Here is a 20,683-nt window from a genome sequence, read left to right as displayed (position 1 = left end):
AGGCGCAGCGCATACAGGGCTTACATGGTGCACTAGTCATAAAATTAAGTTAGTCGTAACTTTGAGTTCTACATCGGACGTAGCGTTACACCTAGGCGTACGCCCAGCTGGTACACTCGGCTGATCTTGTCACAAGTCCGAGTCGAGTTTCGAGTCATTTTCTTACAAGTCCGAGTCGAGTTTCAAGTATTTACCTTCCAAGTCCGAGTCGAGTCGGAAGTCATCAAATTTGCGACTCGAGTCGACTCGAGTCCAATTGTCTGGTACTTGAGTCGTTTTTTTGTGGATTTGTACTTTTTAAGTATTTTCATAATGCTATATTTTTACTCTTACACGAGTAATTTTAATACTGTATATTCTAAAACGGCACTGTAGCATTTGAGACTGCATCTGAACTAGCTGTTCAGTATAAGAGACAAGCCAGTTGTGTTAATTTTGTCGGCAATTTTTTTATTTAGTCTTAGTCTTAGACTAGAAGTTTTAGTCGACTAAAAGTTTGAGCATTTTAGTCTCATCTAGTCAAATAAAACCATAAGTATTTTAGTCTAAGATAAGACCCTTAGCTAAGACTGGGTGGGTTCTGTGGTAACTACTGCAAATGTTTTTAAGACAGCTAAATGTCAGCTAGATCTATGATGCTGCATTACAGGAACCTGAACTGCTGCATTGAGTGGGGGAAACAGTCTATAATTAGTGTTCATTTTGTCGTCTATTTTTAAATGTAGTCGTAGTCTTAGTCCTGTGTCAAATGTCCTTGTTAGTTTTTATCATATTTAGTCAAACTCATCCTCTTTTTGTTTAGTCAAGTTTTAGTCGACTAACACTGAACATTTTAATCTCGTCTTAGTCTTGGGGAAAAAGGTAGTCGACTAACATTTTTCGTCATACTTTTCGTCGACAGCTTAGGTAACACGTAACGTGTTAATGTGTGAAATGTATTGGGGTACATAATAAAAAATATATATTTAAAGTAACGCCAAAAAAAACAAGCCCGACCCGAGCCCGGTCCGAACCCGAAATCGTCTTAGTAAGTTTGCTGTTTATCTAAACTATATCCGTGTTGTCTGTTCAATCTCATGAATTGATAAGGTTCTAAGGTTATAATGTACACATACCATTCTGATTATAACACCAAATATTACCCCAATTATAAAAAAGAAAAAGAAAGGGCCTTATATCTGACCACGAGCCCTGCTCTGGTCCAAGGAATAGAGGGGAAATACCGGACCTGACCCACGGGCTGGGTCGGGTTCGAGCAGGGAATCTAACCTCTAACCAACGCAAATGTGCTTTTACTCGAGTATTTTGAGTACTTTTAAATAGGCTACTTTTTAACTCGAGTAATTTCCTGGACTAGTACTTCTACTTGTACTTGAGTTAATTTTCACTAAGGTAACAATACTTGTTACTTGAGTAGGATTTGTCAGTACTCTTTCCACCTCTGCTCGCATGTACAGCCATATGGATGATTCATGCGAGTCATCTTGTACCAAAGTGGCAATTCATACACATGGATTATAAATATATATCACAGCAAATTAAATGTCTGAAATTCGTAACTACATGTCTACATTAACACTAAAATAAATATAATTTATATGTTATAGGAAGCGCACAAAGGCAGAAAATGATGAAAACACAATACTGTAAAATAATTATGGGTACAAGGTCCGGTTTAACTTGGTCCGGTGACTTGATTGTTGCAGCTTGCAAGCTGCAACAATCAAGTGTCGGGTGTGAAGATGTCAGCAACGTAACGGGGGGCGGCTGGGAGGTTACACCGGAAGAAGCACCCATAAGGCATCATGGCAGCTAGAAATAAGGTGGATAGATATACAGAAAAACACGTCAAGGGTGGGCAGTACTACCCCAAATAACAGCCTGTTGAAGCATGAAAGCAGTTGGATACACTTTTCTCAAAAAGTATAGTTCCTCAATCTTTCTGCCTCAAGTCGGCTACTCAAGTTCAACTTCACCTGTTCAAGGACTTTACAGAGGAGCCTAACTAGATCGACCTGTAACATGCACACCACATCAAAAACGTGGCAGTTCACCTAAGGTCCAGCTATACATTCAAAGCAAACCTATCAGTTTGCTGTCTGCCGTTCAGCTGTAAACACTGTCTTCTCTGCAACGCTACAGTAAGACTTACCCTTGATGTGCTGTACTGTGCGCCTGCTCCTCTCCCTGCTCTGCTGGCCGGCTGCTGCTGCCTACTGGATTTCATTGACTAAGCCTTTCCATCCCCCCTAGTAGAGACTCAGTTTGGCAAGCCCACTGTCAGCTGGTACGATATCCACCTATAAGAACATGGTTTCCCTTTCGAAATGAGAAATAGAAGAAGACCCTTAAAAAAAGAAAGATTCCTCAAGTCGTATTTTATTTGAACATGAACATTTGCACACGTCATCTTCTCTCCAAATCTCACTCGTCCCTAGTTTATTATTTATTTTTTTACAAGTGCGACCTGAGGCCCTGGACAGGTGCCTGAGGCCCTGGACAGGTGCCTGAGGTCCGGGACAGGTGCCTGAGGTCCGGGACAGGTGCCTGAGGCTCGGGACAGGTGGGCGACATAACATTATGAACATTATTTGAACATGAACATTTGAACGTGTCATCTTCTCTCCAAATCTCACTCGTTCCGTCCCTAGTTTCACAGTTTTTTGACCTGAGGCCCGGGACAGGTGGGCTGACAGGACAGCTCTGACTGTAACAGAAAGGACGAGGCGCGTGCGGAGCTGTGCGGATGGTCGTTAAGGCTGCGTCTAATGTAGGGTCGCGGCGGGGTTTAAAGCTTCTGGCATACTCTTCGCGCACGCGCTGGAGGCGGGGCTCCGGGGAGGGCGCACGCACTCTGCGCAGGCCAAAACAGAACATACTCAGTGCTCAGCTCGCTCCTCCAGGCAGTCTGAATGAAATTGAATGTAACGTTCCCAATTCTATGTATTAAATTCTAAAAAACGACCCTCAACATTTGGGAAGGCTAAGCCACACAACTAGTTCGTTATAATCGAACGTCATGCTTCAAAGGCGACTTTACGACGGTGAGGACTCAATCACAGCAGATATCCGCTGATAGCCTACCACGGAGATCTCACAGGCACAGGCAGCAAAACCCGACGCGCTGATAGAAAAATCTCCATGGACGCGCCGCGCTGCGCTCAGGCCTCGCCCCCCGACACGCCCCGTGCGATGATGTCATAATCGCCGCGCGCCCTATGCGCTTGGCTGGGCGCGAAGAGTATGCCAGAAGCTTAAAGCTTCTGGCATACTCTTCGCGCACGCGCTGGAGGCGGGGCTCCATGGAGGGCGCGCGCACTCTGCGCAGGCCAAAACAGAACATAGTGAGTGCTCCAGAAATGGCGGCGATCAGTGAAAGGCAGTCTGAATGAAATTGAATGTAACGTTCCCAATTCTATATATTAAATTCTAAAAAACGACCCTCAACATTTGGGAAGGCTAAGCCACACAACTAGTTCGTTATAATCGAACATTATGCTTTTGAAGGCGACTGTACGACGGTGAGGACTCAATCACAGCAGATATCCGCTGATAGCCTACCACGGAGATCTCACAGGCACAGGCAGCAAAACCCGACGCGCTGATAGAAAAATCTCCATGGACGCGCCGAGCTGCGCTCAGGCCTCGCCCCCCGACACGCCCCGTGCGATGACGTCATAATCGCCGCGCGCTCTATGCGCTTGGCTGGGCGCAAAGAGTATGCCAGAAGCTTAAGGCGGCTCGTCTCATTCCGTCAGGCCCAGCTTCTTCTTCAGGGACTCGGGCATCTCTGGCGGAGGGGGGCGGGGCAGGCGGAAGTACACCTTCACCGAGTCATAGATGAACCACTGCAGGGCGGTCAGTGTACCGATCATGATTATACGGGCCACCAGACCCTTCCACACACCTGGGGTCGGACAGAGGGGGAAAAGGGTTTAACATTCAGGATAAATAACATTATTCACCTTATTCACCACGCCCACTTTTTCTCTCTTCCGCGTTCGACGCAACGTTTTTGTTCTTCCGGTTCAGCGCTAGGTGGCGGCCATTTTCTAAATAAAACGTTAGTATGAATGAAGTTTGGCAACATTCAGAATTAAGCTACACTGCGGCCAACTTCAGTTACATGTTCATAACGTTAGTCTGCTGCGAGGAGCCGATGGCTGTACCCGGTTGGCATTTAACGTTAGTTACAAAAGCACGTCGACAGTGTTTTCTCACTGCCGGTAGCCTAACTACAGTAGGGTTTGACAGATAGCTAGTCCGACCGGTGTCAACACAGTCCGCGCTCCCGGTCCTCGCTGCTCGTTAAAGATTTCCAATAGGCGCTATTCTGATAAACTGGTCACATATATGTTACGTTCTCACCTGACAAATATTAAAACTTTAAAACAGTTTGGGTTTTTTTAGCTTGAAAACAGCTTTTTGGCAAGTCTAAATGACTGCGGTATGCGTACTCTACTTCCGTGTTTAAAACCGGAAAGATGATTACGAAATGACGTTATGCAGAAGCGTCCTTGTATGGGCAAAGAATAACGTGAATACTGTCAAGGTTCCAACTTCCTACGCAACTCACATTTTAAGATAAACAGACCTTAAAGTGATTGAGTGATTGTGTGAAATTTGGCCCGTATTCAATACATACAGTATATGCATTTGCTGATAGGTGGTTATGTCAACTATGCTATCTGACTTCATAGCTGAACATGGTATATTGGCTCTACAGCTACCTTAAATGTATAGTCATGATTTGTATCCCGATTGCACAGTATTTTTTTGTGCATTTCCAAAATGTCTCAGTACTTGGAAATAGGGTGGCACAATTATGGCAAACATGATCATCCCAATTATATTAAGCAAATGCAATCACTGTTATTATTCGCAGTTTCAGGAAAAAAGAACAATTTTATTGCATTTTTCACACTTCAACATACTGTACATTGTTACTTTTCAATGCAGTAGCTAGAAAGTCTTCTTTGAACTGTCTTATTGCGGCCCTTAGATACAAGATTCAAGTAACATGTATTTATTACTTTGGGAAACAGCTACAGTACAACCCTCAGAGAAACGGCACAAAAACTATAGTCGTTTGATCCACTTTAGGAACTTATTCAGTGTTTTCATGTTCAGACTCCGATTCTTTTTCAATTTGCACGTTGCTACATGTCTCCCTTCTGCTTCTCCATATTAGCGATTCCTTTTCACCACATGGGTGCCACACCAAGATGTTCAGAGGAAGTGTCAATACTTCAGCATTGATTGCAAATAGATGTCCGCTTCCCAGTCTGTCTGCACTGGTTGATGTCCGGTGAAGGGCCAGTGCAGCGCTTTGGACTGAGGAGCAGGTAGACTGTTCTCACACGCCAATGACTCAAGCACCTCCAACTGTACAGCCAGGAAGCTGCTGGGGGCCCCGTGGTGGGGCCCCCCAGAGGTGGATCTAAGGAGCGTGTCCCCTCTCGCACAAAGAGGGAAAAGTAAAGCTAAAATATGGAACATTAAAAGAACAATACATATGATATATTATTGTCTGTGCATGCCTGAAAGTTTGCCTGAACCTAGCTTTTCATTTATGTTCAGGATGTTTTGGGGTGTATATTATTTACTCTGGGCTTGGTTGTGGCTATCAACATGAGCCTCATGTTCTCCATTGCCTTAGTGCAGGGATGCAATAGCAACAACAATGGCAGAAGCAAACAATAAGAAAAGGAAGAGCAACAAAGCTCAACGTGACAAAACCCGATCAAAAACACAGGGGAACATGTGATTATTCAACAGTGCTTTGCCTGTACACAGCTTCAAATGGCCCATTTCCACCGCAGGTAGTAGCGCGATCCCACTCCGCTCGACTCGATAAATGGTCTCATTCCACCGGTAAAAACTGTTCCAGCCCGGGTTGTATTGGAGTCGAGTCGTGCTACTTTTCGTACCTGCCTCGTCGGGGTTCTATTCTGTCCAGCCCAGCCCTTGGCGAGCCCTCGGACCCCATCCTCTTTCACTGTGAGAGAGAAACCATTGAAGATGCTCTTGTACTTGGCAGGGTCAACCTAAAGCACAAGGACAGTAAAGGCTTAGTGACGAGTCATGATGTAAGGAGTGTATACCATGGTCTGGGTGAATACTCTTTTTCTATTGGCCGGCAGGTGTGTCTTAAAACCGCGTATTGCACATGTAGTCTGGCTCAAGTTTAATCACCGTTCTAAATTTGTTAATTAATTTCTGTGGTACAAAAACCAGAGTGTATCGGAATACACTCGTCACAACCATCGCACCAAGCTGATACGAGCACACGCCCCGTTGTCAATTAATTATTGCTTGGCTTTTTGAACCTGCTGAGAGCAAAATGTGGAGCGTCTCCGACATCCTGACCGATGTGGTGCTGCTGACACTCCTCCAGGTCAGCTGATGGGTATGAACGAGATCTCGGAGAAGCTGACCCTGAGCGACAAGTGTCAGAACGACCACGCCATCGTCCAGAGGGTGACGGCCGCCGCCAGCCTCAGCAGAGTTCCCTGTGGCTCAGATAAGGAATGCAGGTGAGGACTGAAGGATTTGATTTGGGAAAATCAAACCCCCCCCCCCCCCCCCAAAATAAATAAAAAAATAACCGCCTTCGTCGGTGCTGATCGTGGATATACACTAAATCAAGAATAGTTAGTGTCATGTTTTAACCACCATAGCACAGTGCCAAAATGCATCAACCTTCCAACTTTCATCCAAATCAGGCCAGTGGGGTATAATTTTGAAATGTATTCATAGCGCCCTCATCAGGCCAATCACTGTCTCTTTTTTTTTTTTTAACACTGGAGTACAGTGTGAAGATGCATCATCCCTCTAAATGTTGTCCCAACTGAGCCAGTGATGTGGCAGTTATGGCTTTGGTTTAAAATGTTGACCTTTTAGATGAGCATCATCAGGTCAATCAGTGTCATGTTTTGACAGTAATCACAGCAGAACCAGCGTCAAAATGCATCATCACCAGTGGCATCTGAGATGTCACGTTTGATTTCACATTTTGTAGCTTTAATTATCTGCACCCCCATTAGACCAATCCGTGTCATTTGGTCATTTGTGGAAAGACTGTCTGGAGCACAATGCGGAAATGCATCCTGCCTTCCAAATGTCATCCAAATCAGACCAAACTTCAGTCAGAGCTACAATTAGATGGATTTGGTAACATATTGTAACATAAGACACCTAGTGGACATGTTCATCCTTTATTTGACAGGACAGTAGACAGAGAGAGAGAATGACATGCGGCAGATGGCCACGGGTCGGATTCGAACCCCCGGCCGGCCACGGGAAGGACCTACGCCTTTATGACGCGTGCTGCCGTGCTCTACCAGGTGGCCGGCCCGCCGTTTGAGTTTTGCTTGACACTTTATTCCTTCATGCGTTAGTCCAGGCACAGGCACGGGAGCTCCCATTGAGACCATTAGCAGGCAACACGATTCGCAAAGTCACCAGAATGTTGATTGCTTTTATCGAATCTAAAACCTGACGACTGACAAACCTGTTCATCCTCTATTCCCTGGCTTCGTCTTCACTTTCGATCTTTGCTGCCTTTGTCCTTTGCACTTTGACCTCCAGTCCTCCTGTCCCTCCTCCTGACCTTCCTGTCCACAGGTTCGCCGGCAGGACCGTGACCAGTGGCAGCTTGGTGTTGGTCACCGTGGCGACAAAAGAGGCAGGCGGCGCCCAGCTGACGGTCAACTGTGAGAAGATGGTGATCGGCACGATGCTGGTGAAAGACATCCACCTGGCTCTGACACAGTGATGTCACCCCCCTGCCCCCCCCCCCCCCCCTCACCTGCCCCCCCCCCCCCCCATCCGCCTATCTCCACACTCCCACCAAATGATGCTCATTACACCTGTAGCATTTCTTTGACTCTGAAAGCGGTGTCAGTGTCTAGTTCATTTTTTCTGTTTAGGACCCCCACTTTTAGAAATGACTATTAGGAGCAAATGACACGATATTTAGGACAATCAAACAAGACCTATGTTGGCCCTTATGTTGGCATGCCGTTATCAGAAAAATTATTATCTTTACTTTCATTCAACTCCAACTGATAATTAGCTGAAGAGGAGACTATTGGATCAGCTTAAAGGGATAGTTCTGTTTGTTGGAAGTTGGGTCCTATGAGGTACTCTCATACAGTCAGTGCACTGGGTAAAGCACTCTGGATGCATCGTGCACCGAGATAGGAGAACTGCACTCCAGCTACAACAGGCACAGAGAGCTGTCTGCTGAGTGTGAAGGGGGCCATGAGCAAAAACGTAAAAAACAGAAAGAATACATAAAGTGCTTCCATACTGCTCACCTGGCATAATGCAAGTCTCCACAAGCCCTGAGATGCTAAGTTGACTTGAAAATATGTAATTTACACCCTGTTTTTAGCTAAAATCGTCACTATAGCAAGGTTGTACCCTAGTTGTTGTAATTTCAGCTGCTAGCTCCAGTGACGATTTCAGCTAAAAACAGGGTGTACATGACATCTTTTCAAGTCAACTTGGCATCTCAGGGCTTGTGGAGACTTGGATTATGCCAGGTGAGCAGTATGGAAGCATTTCATGTATTTTTTCTGTTGTTTTTTAAGTTTTTGCTCATGGCCGCCTTCACACTCAGCAGACAGCTCTCTGTGCCTGCCGCAGCTGGAGTGCAGTTCTCCTATCTCGGTGCACGATGCATCCAGAGTGCTTTACCCAGTGCACTGACTGTATGAGAGTACCTCATAGGACCCAACTTCAAACAAACAGAACTATCCCTTTAATCAGTGGCCATGACATTATTTCAGTCACACATGAATGTAGCATGAGGAGAAAAACACTTGGCTTGACCGAGGAATCACTCCATCAGATATCATCTATAACCCACTGCTACTGGGGATAGAATAGGATTTTCACTTCAACTGCTGCAAATCTGATTCTCCAGCCGTACTATTTGTTGCAGCTAGCGGTTTCCCTAGCTGTTATAATGCGGTTTCATTGAGTGGGACATTTATCAAAAGTGAAAGATGTACAAATGTTATTGTATGTATTGCAACATGTAATACACTAAACGTATAAGGTGTGGTGTGTATGTGTGTGAGTGCGCACGTGTGTGTGTGTGTGTGGGCGTAGTGACACTTAATAATTGGCCTGACAAACAGTAGATAATTAGCCATCTTCAAAAATGAGCATGGTTAACGCTTTACTTGAACTGGGGGATCCTAGGCACATTATAGTCACATCCAGAAAATGGCGTTACACTGACAATAATTCATCAATGAATCAATTATATATTTATATTGCGCCAAATCATAAGAATGGCAATGACAATTTGTTGATGGCCCATGTTCCTCAGGGAATACTAAGGCCTAAGTCAAAGTAAAGTAAATCATAACAAAGCTTATCTCAAGGCGATTTACCAATAGAGCAGGTTCTTTATTTTAGCCCCAACAATTGAAACGATTCTCACACATGCAGTAGCTGTTATGCACAAATGTAAAAAAAAAATGAAAACTCTGCCTTTGTTATTCAAACTTTGCCCTTAGACTGTCATAACAAGTTTATGATTGTTTAATAGTTAACCTTCTTTCCTGTCAAGAGAGCATGCATCAGATTACGATTGAGGTGATAATGTGTCTATATGCATTCGATTATGACTGAGGTGATAATGTGTCTATGATGCTCCAGAAGTTAACTTCAAGCAGAGTGTCTCCATGGCTCTCAGCCGTCACTCGACTCTGTTCTCATGCCTTTTGTTACATTTTGATTTCAGGTCAGAGGTCACGCTTTATAGGAGGAAACCTCCCCCAACAACAAAGTGGCTTCTATTTTATTATGGACCCTCTTGTGCCCACAGACCTAGCTGCACATTTCTTATCTATCGCTCGTGTATTTATTTATTTATTTATTTGTTTGTTTGTTGTTTCTTTACTGTTGGGAAACCGTAACGGCGAATGTGTTTTTACCAAAGGAGTACATTCAAGTTTCAACCCCCAGCCTTTTTGTACTCTGTGTATTGTTTACCGTTTAATTATACAGACCCATCATTTCCAGTCACAATAAAGAATGTACTGTAAGGAGTAGGAAATGCTACTTTCAACATAAGCATCCATTGAGAAAAAGGAAATTCACTCCTCTCACTAGGAACTTCTCTATCCAAAACATCATCCGTGCAACGAGCATTGATTGATCAATCTGGCTCTTGTTTTATCCACACGGCTTTCCCCTTTCAAATCTCCAGAATATGCTTTATCATACCCTTTGTGTGGTTGTGAAATGTGGTCCTGAAGTATTACAACTTTATTTATTATACAAATACAAATATGATTAAGATGGAAAATGTGCAATGTGCCGTGTCTTTTTGTGCCAAACGATGCTGTATCGTAAGGTTTTTCACTCTACAACACTGATATTATGGAGCAGCTAAAAGTTATGAATGAATGATGAAGCTGTGACACATTTAGGTTCATAGTAAACATGTAGGGGGGGGGGGCACAACAGACCAGTCATGTGATTTATGATGGGTTGAGGAAGAGTCCAGAGTGTTTGTGGATCAGGTTGTAGGCCTGGGAGCACAGGGCCACAGTTACACAAACAGCTGGTGGGGCGCTCTCCCCCGTTGAGGTCAGGTATTGCTAAATTTACAGACTATTGACTTTCTTGTACCTTCTGCAAAGACAAGTTTTTTGATTGTGAAATATATATATATTTTTTACAAAATCTAGTCTCACCTTTTTGAAGCCGTAACTCCGTCTACCCTTACACGGTGGTGCAGTGGTAGTGCTGTCGCCTCACAGCAAGGTCCTGGATTCGATTCCCGCTTGGGACGCTGGGGGTATATCTCTTCCTTCCTGGTATCCAGGTGGGCTATCTCGTGAAAAGGGCCTTTCTGTGTGGAGTTTCCACACTGTTGTGTTGCAAAGTCCTTCTTGCCAAATATTGGAACCATTTGTTGTGGAATACGACCATTGTAAAATATGTTTGTATATAACTAGTTTGAAGATTAAGTAATACAAAAAAAGTATAAAACAATAGTTGTTTTATCTTGAGTTCCCCCCAAAATTGGTTTTAATAGTAATAATACAATGAAAATATTTAACAGAATATATTAGATACAATATTAGATACAATATTAGATATATACAATATATATTTAGATATATACAATATTAGATACAATATTTAACATTTATGTTTCTTTCTAGTTTCTCATCTATTCAAGGGTCCTCTATTCCTTACTGATAACATAAGCTGTCTATTATTATGCTTTGGGCGTCTTAATGCAAGTACAGTAGTATAGACCTTCTAATACCACTACTGTATTTTGATGAAATATTGGCTTAGCCTTGACTTGACTACCACCTGCTGGTAAAGAACAGAGACATTAGGTACTTTGATGTCTGATTTTCTGAGACCATCATCATTATTTCCACTCATTTGATAATAATAATAATAATGGACTGTTAGCAAAATACATCAAGTTGTCTGTAATTTGTCTCAATATTGCATAATTAGCAATGGGAAATTGATACATTTGGGAGTTAAATCTTACTGTACATTTTGTTATCCACATTATTAAGTCTGCCTTATATACCTGCATATTACCACTTTATGTATAACTATTTATTTACCATACCAATCTGGGAATCCATCAGTTAAAAATAAGTGTTCTTTTCCCCATGCAAATCGAAAATCTGTCTTGAGAGATTACTACCATACTCGACTCAACTTCTAAAAATATGTATTCATGTAAGAAAAGAGAACAATTAACTGAAAATAAAAATTAAATCTAATTTATTTACAAGCATCTCTGCCATCAGAGGCGGCTCTTGGGGCGAGGGAATGTCATTGTTTTCAGCTTGCCTCTTTTTGCACTCATGAATTCCACACTTAACAAAAAGTAGGAATCGAAATACCAAAAGTTAGGCTATCACGTTATGATTAACATGTTATAGCATACTTATTTCATCACATTGAATAAAGGTGGACTTCCTATTTGGTAGACTTCTTACATGTGACTTTTTCAGGGGGAAGTAACAGCTCCAGATCATTTAAAATAAATACATTGATATAAGGCCTTCCTTTCATCAAACTGATTTATTGGACACACAAAAAACAAATAAAAATCCATCCGATATTCATCTATCACAAAGCACAATGTAACTTGAAATGAACAGTGAACATTGCTACCATTTAGGTATTGGTACCGTCTGCCTAGTATTTTCCAGAAGAGATGACCCAGAGAAGCCAATGAAAGGTCTTGCCCTAAATTGCTTGCTTGCAGAAAACAGAAGAGAGGGCGAATAGTGATCTCAAATTGCTCGTAACATACATATTCCTTATTCTTCTCAAAACCTGCTGGATGATTTGTTTCTCTCTCTCGCTAAATTGATGTCCTTGAAGGCAGGCGGGTGTGTGCTGGGAAACACATGAGATGTTTTACTTAACAAATCAAGCAGAATGGAATGTGTTCCTGTCCAGATGTTTCAGAAGAAATACTATTTGTTAAGTATGTATGTTACACATTGGATGACACCCAACTTAACATGTGTCCTTGACTACAGCAGGGAGCATTGATTGATTAGGCATAAGATTTATTATTTCAAAATTAGCAATTGACAGCTGTACCACTCATATTTCACACTGAATATGCTTTGCATGTGTGTGTGTGTATGCAATTTTATACGCCTTACTGTACTTGCACCCCATGTACTGTGTATGCACGTGTACATTCTGTGTTTTTAAATCATGCATGGAACCGTTTTATCTTCTCAACACAAGCACAAAGACTTTACCAAAAACCAGAAAAGAAAAAAAGCACATATGTAACAAAACAAAAGAGAAAACTCAGCATCTTTGGCTCAAAATAGTGTTTGTGAATGGATTTGAATGAAGGATGAAAAAAAAATTAGACACACAAATATTTACAAAATATATACACTATTGTGGAAGTCGATAAAAAGAGACGGACAGCTGTGTGCAGGTAAAAGCTCTTGTCTTTACTCGTGACTTCCAACAAACATTTCACAGGTAAGACACACCTTTCAAGGCAACTCCTATGTAAGACACACCTCCTTCTCTTCCCCATTCCCCCCACCATCCTGTCCCTTGTGGTGTGAGATGCTACCATCTAGTGTCCATTTAGTGTCCACCACACAGGCTCCCCCCCCGAACACTCAGAAGAGACATTTACAAGAACACACTTCATAAGTCCATAAACCAGTGCAAACACCTCAGTCCCGTTTGGGAGGCCTGACCGCACGGCCATACGGACTACGCGTAACAGTCACAGGGTTTGGGGGCGGGGCAGGAGGCTGCCCACGCCGGCGACGAGGCCGACCTGGCGGAAAAGCAGGGGTAGCTTTCCAGGCCGGGAGGGAAACCGGAATAGGACAGGTGCCCTGTGCCGACTTGGGAGGACGGCCACGTCGTGGGGGCTGAGCCAGCTCTACCGGCCCATCCGGGGCCCACGTGAGCAGGCTTTAGGCGGTCCATTGAAACCCGCTCCTTATTCCCCCCCATGTCCACGACAAAATTATTAGGCCCCGCCTCCAAAACGCGGAAAGGCCCGTCATATGGAGACTGGAGTGGAGAACGATGGGCGCCGTGGCGGATGAACACGTAGCTGGCCGACATCAGATCCTTGGGAACATAGGACTTGGGGAGGCAGTGATGCACAGGAACAGGGGCGAATGCGCTGGCGGTGTCCCGGGCAACGGAGCGATGAGTCGCAGCAGACCAGGGGACTGAAGCATCCAGCAGAAACTCCCCCGGGACCCTCAGCGGCTGACCCAGCACCAGCTCGGCAGACGAGGACTGCAGGTCTTCTTTCGGGGCAGCCCGCAGGCCCAACATGACCCATGGCAGACGGTCGATCCAGTTGTTGTCTGTCAGAGAGGCCCGGAGAGCGGCTTTCATGGAGCGGTGAAATCGCTCACATAGTCCGTTGGCCTGTGGGTTGTACGCTGTGGTGCGATGGAGTTTCACCCCCAGGCCCTCAGCCACAGCGCTCCACAGCCCAGAGGTGAACTGGGCGCCCCGATCGGAGGTCAAGTCAGACGGTGTGCCGAAACGGGCCACCCAGGCAGAGATGAACGCCCGGGCCACCTCTGCAGATGTTGTTGATGTCAGGGGGTACCACCTCCGGCCACCTGGTGGTCCTGTCCACCATGGTGAGGAGGTGAGTGAACCCCATTTAACCTTCACGATGGACAAAGCAGATATAGCTGGGGAGCCATCAGCCCGCACACTCACCGGATAAATAAAGTCTTAGGTGCACGGCACAAGAACGTGTACGTTGTGGTTGCAACAGGAATAAAAACCCTCAAAAGGACTTCTTTGAGTGCTGGCTCCTTCTCTACTGCTTTAAAAAACCTTCACGATGGACGACATTGTGAGTTGAGAGCGCTGGCGATCAAAGTGCACGGAGCTTTGAGCTGTCACTGTCCTCCTGACCTCCCGTTGCGCCTTCGCCGCCTGAAAGAAATCACACAATGCAATGAGTCATGAGAGGCATTATAATGCAGGGCTGTTTTCAACACAACGTGTGTGTGTGTGTGTGTCTGTGTGTGTGTGCCAGTACCAACCTGCTTGTTGCGCTGCCCCAAAAGATATTCCACATCGCTCTCTTTGTCAGCCAAGTCGTCACTCAGTTTCTCGAGCTGATTCTTGAGATACTCCACATAATGTTCCTCCACCCCTACCCTGCGCTGCAGTGACGCCATCTCCGTCTCCATCTGTGGTGTTACAGAAGGAACAGATAGGTTAGTCCTCACAGAGCACATGTAGGACGATCACAGTGCTAGTGACTGTCAGTTGTCAATGGAAGTAAACATGTAAACACGTGTTCGCACTGAGCTAGGTAGAAAAGCTTCTAAACATGCTGCCCCTTTTACCTGGGACACCTTTGCCAGCACTAATTTCACATGACACCTTTGTCTTTTTCTGTGAGCCTGTCTTATTCAATGTGTATAATCGCTGTATTCAATGTGTGTGAGATCACACTCACCTGTGTCTGGTGTTCCTCTTTAGCTAGCATCTCCTCCTTGAGCTGGTTGACATTTCCCTCAGACTCTGCGTTGCGCTGTTGAAGTGCCTCTATCTGCAGTGTGCTCTGCCGCCGCTGCTCCTCTGCCTTTTTGAGAGAGGTTGCCTTTAAGTTTTTCATCTCCTCCTTGAGCTGGTTGACATTTCCCTCACCCTCAGACAGGCGCTGTTGAAGTGCCTCTATCTGCAGTGTGCTCTGCCGCCGCTGCTTCGCCAACAGATCTCCCATCGCTTGAACCTGCTCCTCTGCCTTTTTGAGAGAGGTTGCCATTAAGTTTTTCATCTCCTCCTTGAGCTGGTTGACATTAGAGAGAGCTCGAGACCTCTCCAGTTCCTTATTATCAAGCAAGCACCCCTTGGCCTGAATCTCATCTTTCGCAGCTTTGAGAGATTTTCTCAAACCATCTACCAGAACTCTCAGCCTTTGGTTCTGATTCTTTAACTGGTCCAATTGTCCCTCTTTAGTTTGCATCTTCTCCTTGAGCTGGTTGACATGTCCCTCTTTAGCTTGAATCTCCTCGTTGAGCTGGTTGACATGTCCCTCTTTAGCTTGAATCTCCTCGTTGAGCTGGTTGACATGTCCCTCTTTAGCTTGAATCTCCTCGTTGAGCTGGTTGACATGTCCCTCTTTAGCTTGAATCTCCTCGTTGAGCTGGTTGACATGTCCCTCTTTAGCTTGAATCTCCTCCTTGAGCTGGTTGACATGTCCCTCTTTAGCTTGCATCTTCTCCTTGAGCTGGTTGACATGTCCCTCTTTAGCTTGCATCTTCTCCTTGAGCTGGTTGACATGTCCCTCTTTAGCTTGAATCTCCTCGTTGAGCTGGTTGACATGTCCCTCTTTAGCTTGAATCTCCTCGTTGAGCTGGTTGACATGTCCCTCTTTAGCTTGAATCTCCTCGTTGAGCTGGTTGACATGTCCCTCTTTAGCTTGAATCTCCTCGTTGAGCTGGTTGACATGTCCCTCTTTAGCTTGAATCTCCTCGTTGAGCTGGTTGACATGTCCCTCTTTAGCTTGAATCTCCTCGTTGAGCTGGTTGACATGTCCCTCTTTAGCTTGAATCTCCTCGTTGAGCTGGTTGACATGTCCCTCTTTAGCTTGCATCTCCTCCTTGAGCTGGTTGACATTTCCCTCAGACTCTGCGTTGCGCTGTTTAAGTGCCTCTATCTGCAGTGTGCTCTGCTGCCGCTGCTTTGCCAACAGATCTCTCATCAGCTCTTTCAGGCGAGTGATCTCCGTCTCCTTTTCTTTCTGTTGACAGTTTGTGGAAAGAGGAGTTGCACAGTGGTTAAAAATTTGATTCCAATTTATATATTGACCAGTCGAGTTAATGATGTTTTGGGCTAGATTTGGACCCATTACATATAATGTAGTATACACTTTACCTCCATTATGGGCCCCATGCTCTCTCCTCTCTCTTCTGTGACTCTGCTTAGTTCTTCTTTGAACTGAGCATTCTGTTCCTGTAGGATCTGCAGTCGCTCGCTCATATCCTCCTGAGGAAAAAGGAAGGACATTAGTAACCTTCAGTAGAGCCGTTCAAATCTCGTAACCTGTCGTTCAGAGCAGTCGAAATCCTGCATTTTTCCCTAATGAGGATAACGTTCACATATGTTTACTTTATTTACCTAATTATTTGAACATTTTAGCATGTTTTTTTTTTTCAATAATATTTTTATTCAATTTTCAATTTTTCAAGACAAGACAGACAAAGACAAAAAAACAAAAACAAAAAAGACAGGGCAGCTTAAACACTTCACAAAGACACATATGTGGACAACAATGAAGAAAAGGATGGACAGATGAATGAGAATACGATAAAATAAATTAAATTAAATTAGATGTACAAGGCAAAAGGCAGTATTCAGGTGGCAGTATCACTTCGGTTGAGGTATCCAATAGTCAGTGTCTCTGCTAGGTTAGGGTCGATATATTTCAGGTAGGGCTCCCACACTTTATAAAAGACATCGGTTGTTGAGTGCAGCATACACGTCATGAACTCCAGAGGCATAAGCTGCATAATTATCTGGTGCCAGTTCCTCTTTGTTGGAGGTTTGTCTTTAATCCAAAATAAAAGAATATTTTTTCTAGCAGCAAAAGTTAATAAATTAAATAGCCGTTTGTGATGTTTATAAACGAGTTTCTTATGGGGAAGACCAAGAATAAGGCTGACAGGGTCTGGGTCCAACTCCACACCAAAGATGACACTCAACTGCTGCACTATGTCTGACCAGTATCGTTCTATCTTAGGACATGACCATATGCAGTGAGTGTAATCTCCCACCTCTATCTTACACTTAAGGCAGAGGGGAGACAGGCTAGCATTCATTTTATGACGAAGGCTGGGTGATATTTGCTAGCCTAGGTAAACCCAGCCACCACGTGACCTGCTCTCTCAGTTCCCAGTCACTAGTGACTGAGAACAGGTCTGAGAGCAGGTCACGTGGGGGATGGGTTTACCCAGGCTAGATATTTGCAATCTATGTATAATTCTTAGCTGCATCGACCACAGTCTGCTGCACACAGAAATAATTTTAGCATGTTTAATATGAACATCCAACATTGTAACAGAATATATGGCAAAATATGTAAGGCTTTAGTCTTACCTTGGTTGTGGTAGCTTGGCTGAGTTTAGAGCGCAGACGGTCACACAGACGGTTACACTCCGCCTGAGCAGATGTCAACCTCCTCACTTCAGCCTTGGACTTTGATAGCTGTACACGAAGTTGTCCCACCTGACACAAATAAAAAGGAAACATTAATACTTAAAATGTGGGGTTTCTTAACTAAAAGGAAAAGTAGAATAGGCCAAGCCAATGGCCATTATTTCATTACCTGGTTAGAGAGATCTGCATTATCACGTGTTAGTGTATTCACTTTATGCTCCAGAAGGGCATGGTCACTGCGGAGGCCGGTCTTTATATTTGCCAGCTCTTGGATGCGCTCTTTCAACCTAAAAGACACAGATGAGGAGTGTTTCTCAAACTGTGGGTCAGGCAATTTATACATGAATAAATACAGCTTAATCAGACGTCCTGTAGCTTTTCCTGTCCGAGGGGGGGGGGGGGGGGGGGTTTCACACCACAAGCACCACCATGTAATTTGGCGCTTACCTGTTGTTCTCCATCTGTAACTTCTCTATTTCTTCACCATGAACCTGCTCCTGTTCATCCCTGAATTCCTTCAACTTTTTATTCTTGTCCTTCAGCTGACCCACATCGTGCTCTAACTGGCCAATCTCGGATTCTGTAAGATAGTAACAGTTTGAGAAAACTCATTCAATTTATGAAATATTACATATAAAAAAAAGTACAAGAGGGTTTACCAATTTCTGTTATGAACATCATCATTACTTTAACCAACCACAAACTAAAAGGATAAGTGTGCTTTTTCATGCTATAATACCTTTCTCTATGACTGCCATGTTGTTTTCATCCAACTCCTTTAACAGCCCATCCCTGTACTTGTTCTGCTGAACCTGCATATTCACCATCCTCATCTGAGGCGACTCTTGCAGAGATGTGCTACAGGATTAAAGGCAAATTAAGTATTAGGCTACATTTTAATGCAAAATATTGCTCCAACAATTAGACAAGCAAGGTGTCAGACCAAAGTGTCCGATTAATGCAAGTCCAGAATGATACCTACCATGGGCGTGGGGGAGTAGCCACGGGAGACAGGTCCACAAACTTCACTTTAGCTGCGCGGCGGCGAGGGGTCAACTCTGGTGGAGGGAAAAGACGAGTTTAACAACTTGCACCGACATATTAACGTTACGTTTGGCTGTACAGTACAAAGCCTGCTTACAACAGTATTTGGGCATTTGTGTGTGGTCTTGGTTGTTGCACATAAGTTACATAACTTTACTCCCTGAGCTTAAAAAAAACCCAATAACAAACAAACGGCGCAAATTATGCTCGAGCGAAATCGATGGGCTGACTGCGCCGAGGGGGTCGCTGCAGCTGGGCGTCCGATCGCGCAGCTCTAGGGGGCGTGGAGTAGAGCTGGGCTCGGGCTGAATTTTCCTTACCGAACCCGACCGAGCCCGTCACATTATTAGCCGAGCCCGGCCCGAACCCCCTCCCTGATTTTTTTTTCCCTCGGAGCGCATAATTCAATGAGTCTGTCCAGCCTATAAACAGCCCTATATAATCCCAAACCAAAATCAGTCCTCGTAATTCAAAGCAGTCAATGATTAATACGTAATGTACAAAGCAAAGCACCAAACAGCCTAATTCGTGCGTGCCGTGCACTGCCCACACACAATCCCACATCGCTGAAAGAAGTACTGCACGGTGTCGACACGCAGCTGACTCCGGGCAGAGCAGCAGAGTGCATGTCTGGGCGTGTTTCAATCGATGCCTTCAAGTGCTTTCATTAACGTAGTAAATTAGCTCAGGAGCTGATGATAGATATATTTGAAGGCAAAAACAAGTGACTCATTACGTGACCGAGCCCGGCCCGAGCCCGAACGCGACTTCAATGTTTCTGTCCGAACCCGGGTTCCGAGTCCGACGGGCCGGGTAGCCCTGCTCTAGCGTGGAGCTCCTCGAAAATGTCACTCTGCGCCGTCTAGCGCCTTCAACTCTTTGTTGCGAGTAATCATTTAACGTGCTTGTCCCTCATCTAGCAAAGCCTTCTGCAGGCTCACTGGAATGAGTTTTGAAATGGAGGGACAATAAAATGTTCCCCCACCCACATGATTGCAAGTTCTTGGTAAACGACGCAAGGCTCCGAGTCATGGCTGCGCAAAACGATGCCGGACCTGTGTCAACGTTACGTTATTTAGCCAACAGTAGCTAGCAGCGCATGAAACATTCAAACTCGACATAAATTAACGACATGGACAGCCCACACAGCTGCTACATCATTAAAAATTGCATTTGTTAGTTAAAAACGTTACTTGCAACCGTGGACTTCACCATTTAATCTACGATTAACCACATCCAGGTTCAAGACAACGTTGCTAAGCTAACGCTAGCTAACTGCCGCCAGCTAACCGGTGTTAACTAGCTGTTGTTAGTTGTTGCTAGTTTGTTGAAAATGGCTCACCTGCCCACCAGCTCGCTATCCTCTGCATGGAGGGGGATCTTTTTCTGCCGACATCATCCATCTTCGAACCGTCCAGAGAGCACTGCTTCACAAGTAGAGTACTGCTGTATGTAAGCCACTGCTGCAAGTAGAGTACTGCACTGTCTGACTGCCACTGCTGCAAGTAGGCACTGACTGGGCTTTAAATAGAGCGGAGTTTTGAACCAAGCCGCCTTGTTGGCCATTGGTTGTGTTCATGTGACGTCACGTGAAGGGGCGAGCATGCGCAGATCACGCCTGGGGGCCTGCTGTGTCTAGTTAGTAGATTATCATTGTTTTTAGGCTGGTGATCGAGTGAAGCAAGTGTACCATGATATTTACATCGTCTGAGAAGGGCTGTTACACTCTCTCACACCACACCCCCTATTTCTCACTCCAAATTTCTCTTTTGGGTTCCAAGCTGAAAAGGTTTGACCCCATTTATGCTGGAAACATGCTACAACGCCAGCCTACGGTTTTATACAATAGAACACCTTTATTGTCATTTGTACAACGGAATTCAGTGTGCAGTACCAAGCTACATAGGAATACAAAGATATATGGCAAAAAAGATATCCCACA

The sequence above is a fragment of the Poromitra crassiceps genome (assembly GCF_964638095.1).
Source record: "Poromitra crassiceps genome assembly, chromosome: 30".
In the NCBI taxonomy this organism is placed as follows: domain Eukaryota; kingdom Metazoa; phylum Chordata; class Actinopteri; order Beryciformes; family Melamphaidae; genus Poromitra; species Poromitra crassiceps.
This window is presented reverse-complemented; position numbering follows the sequence as displayed.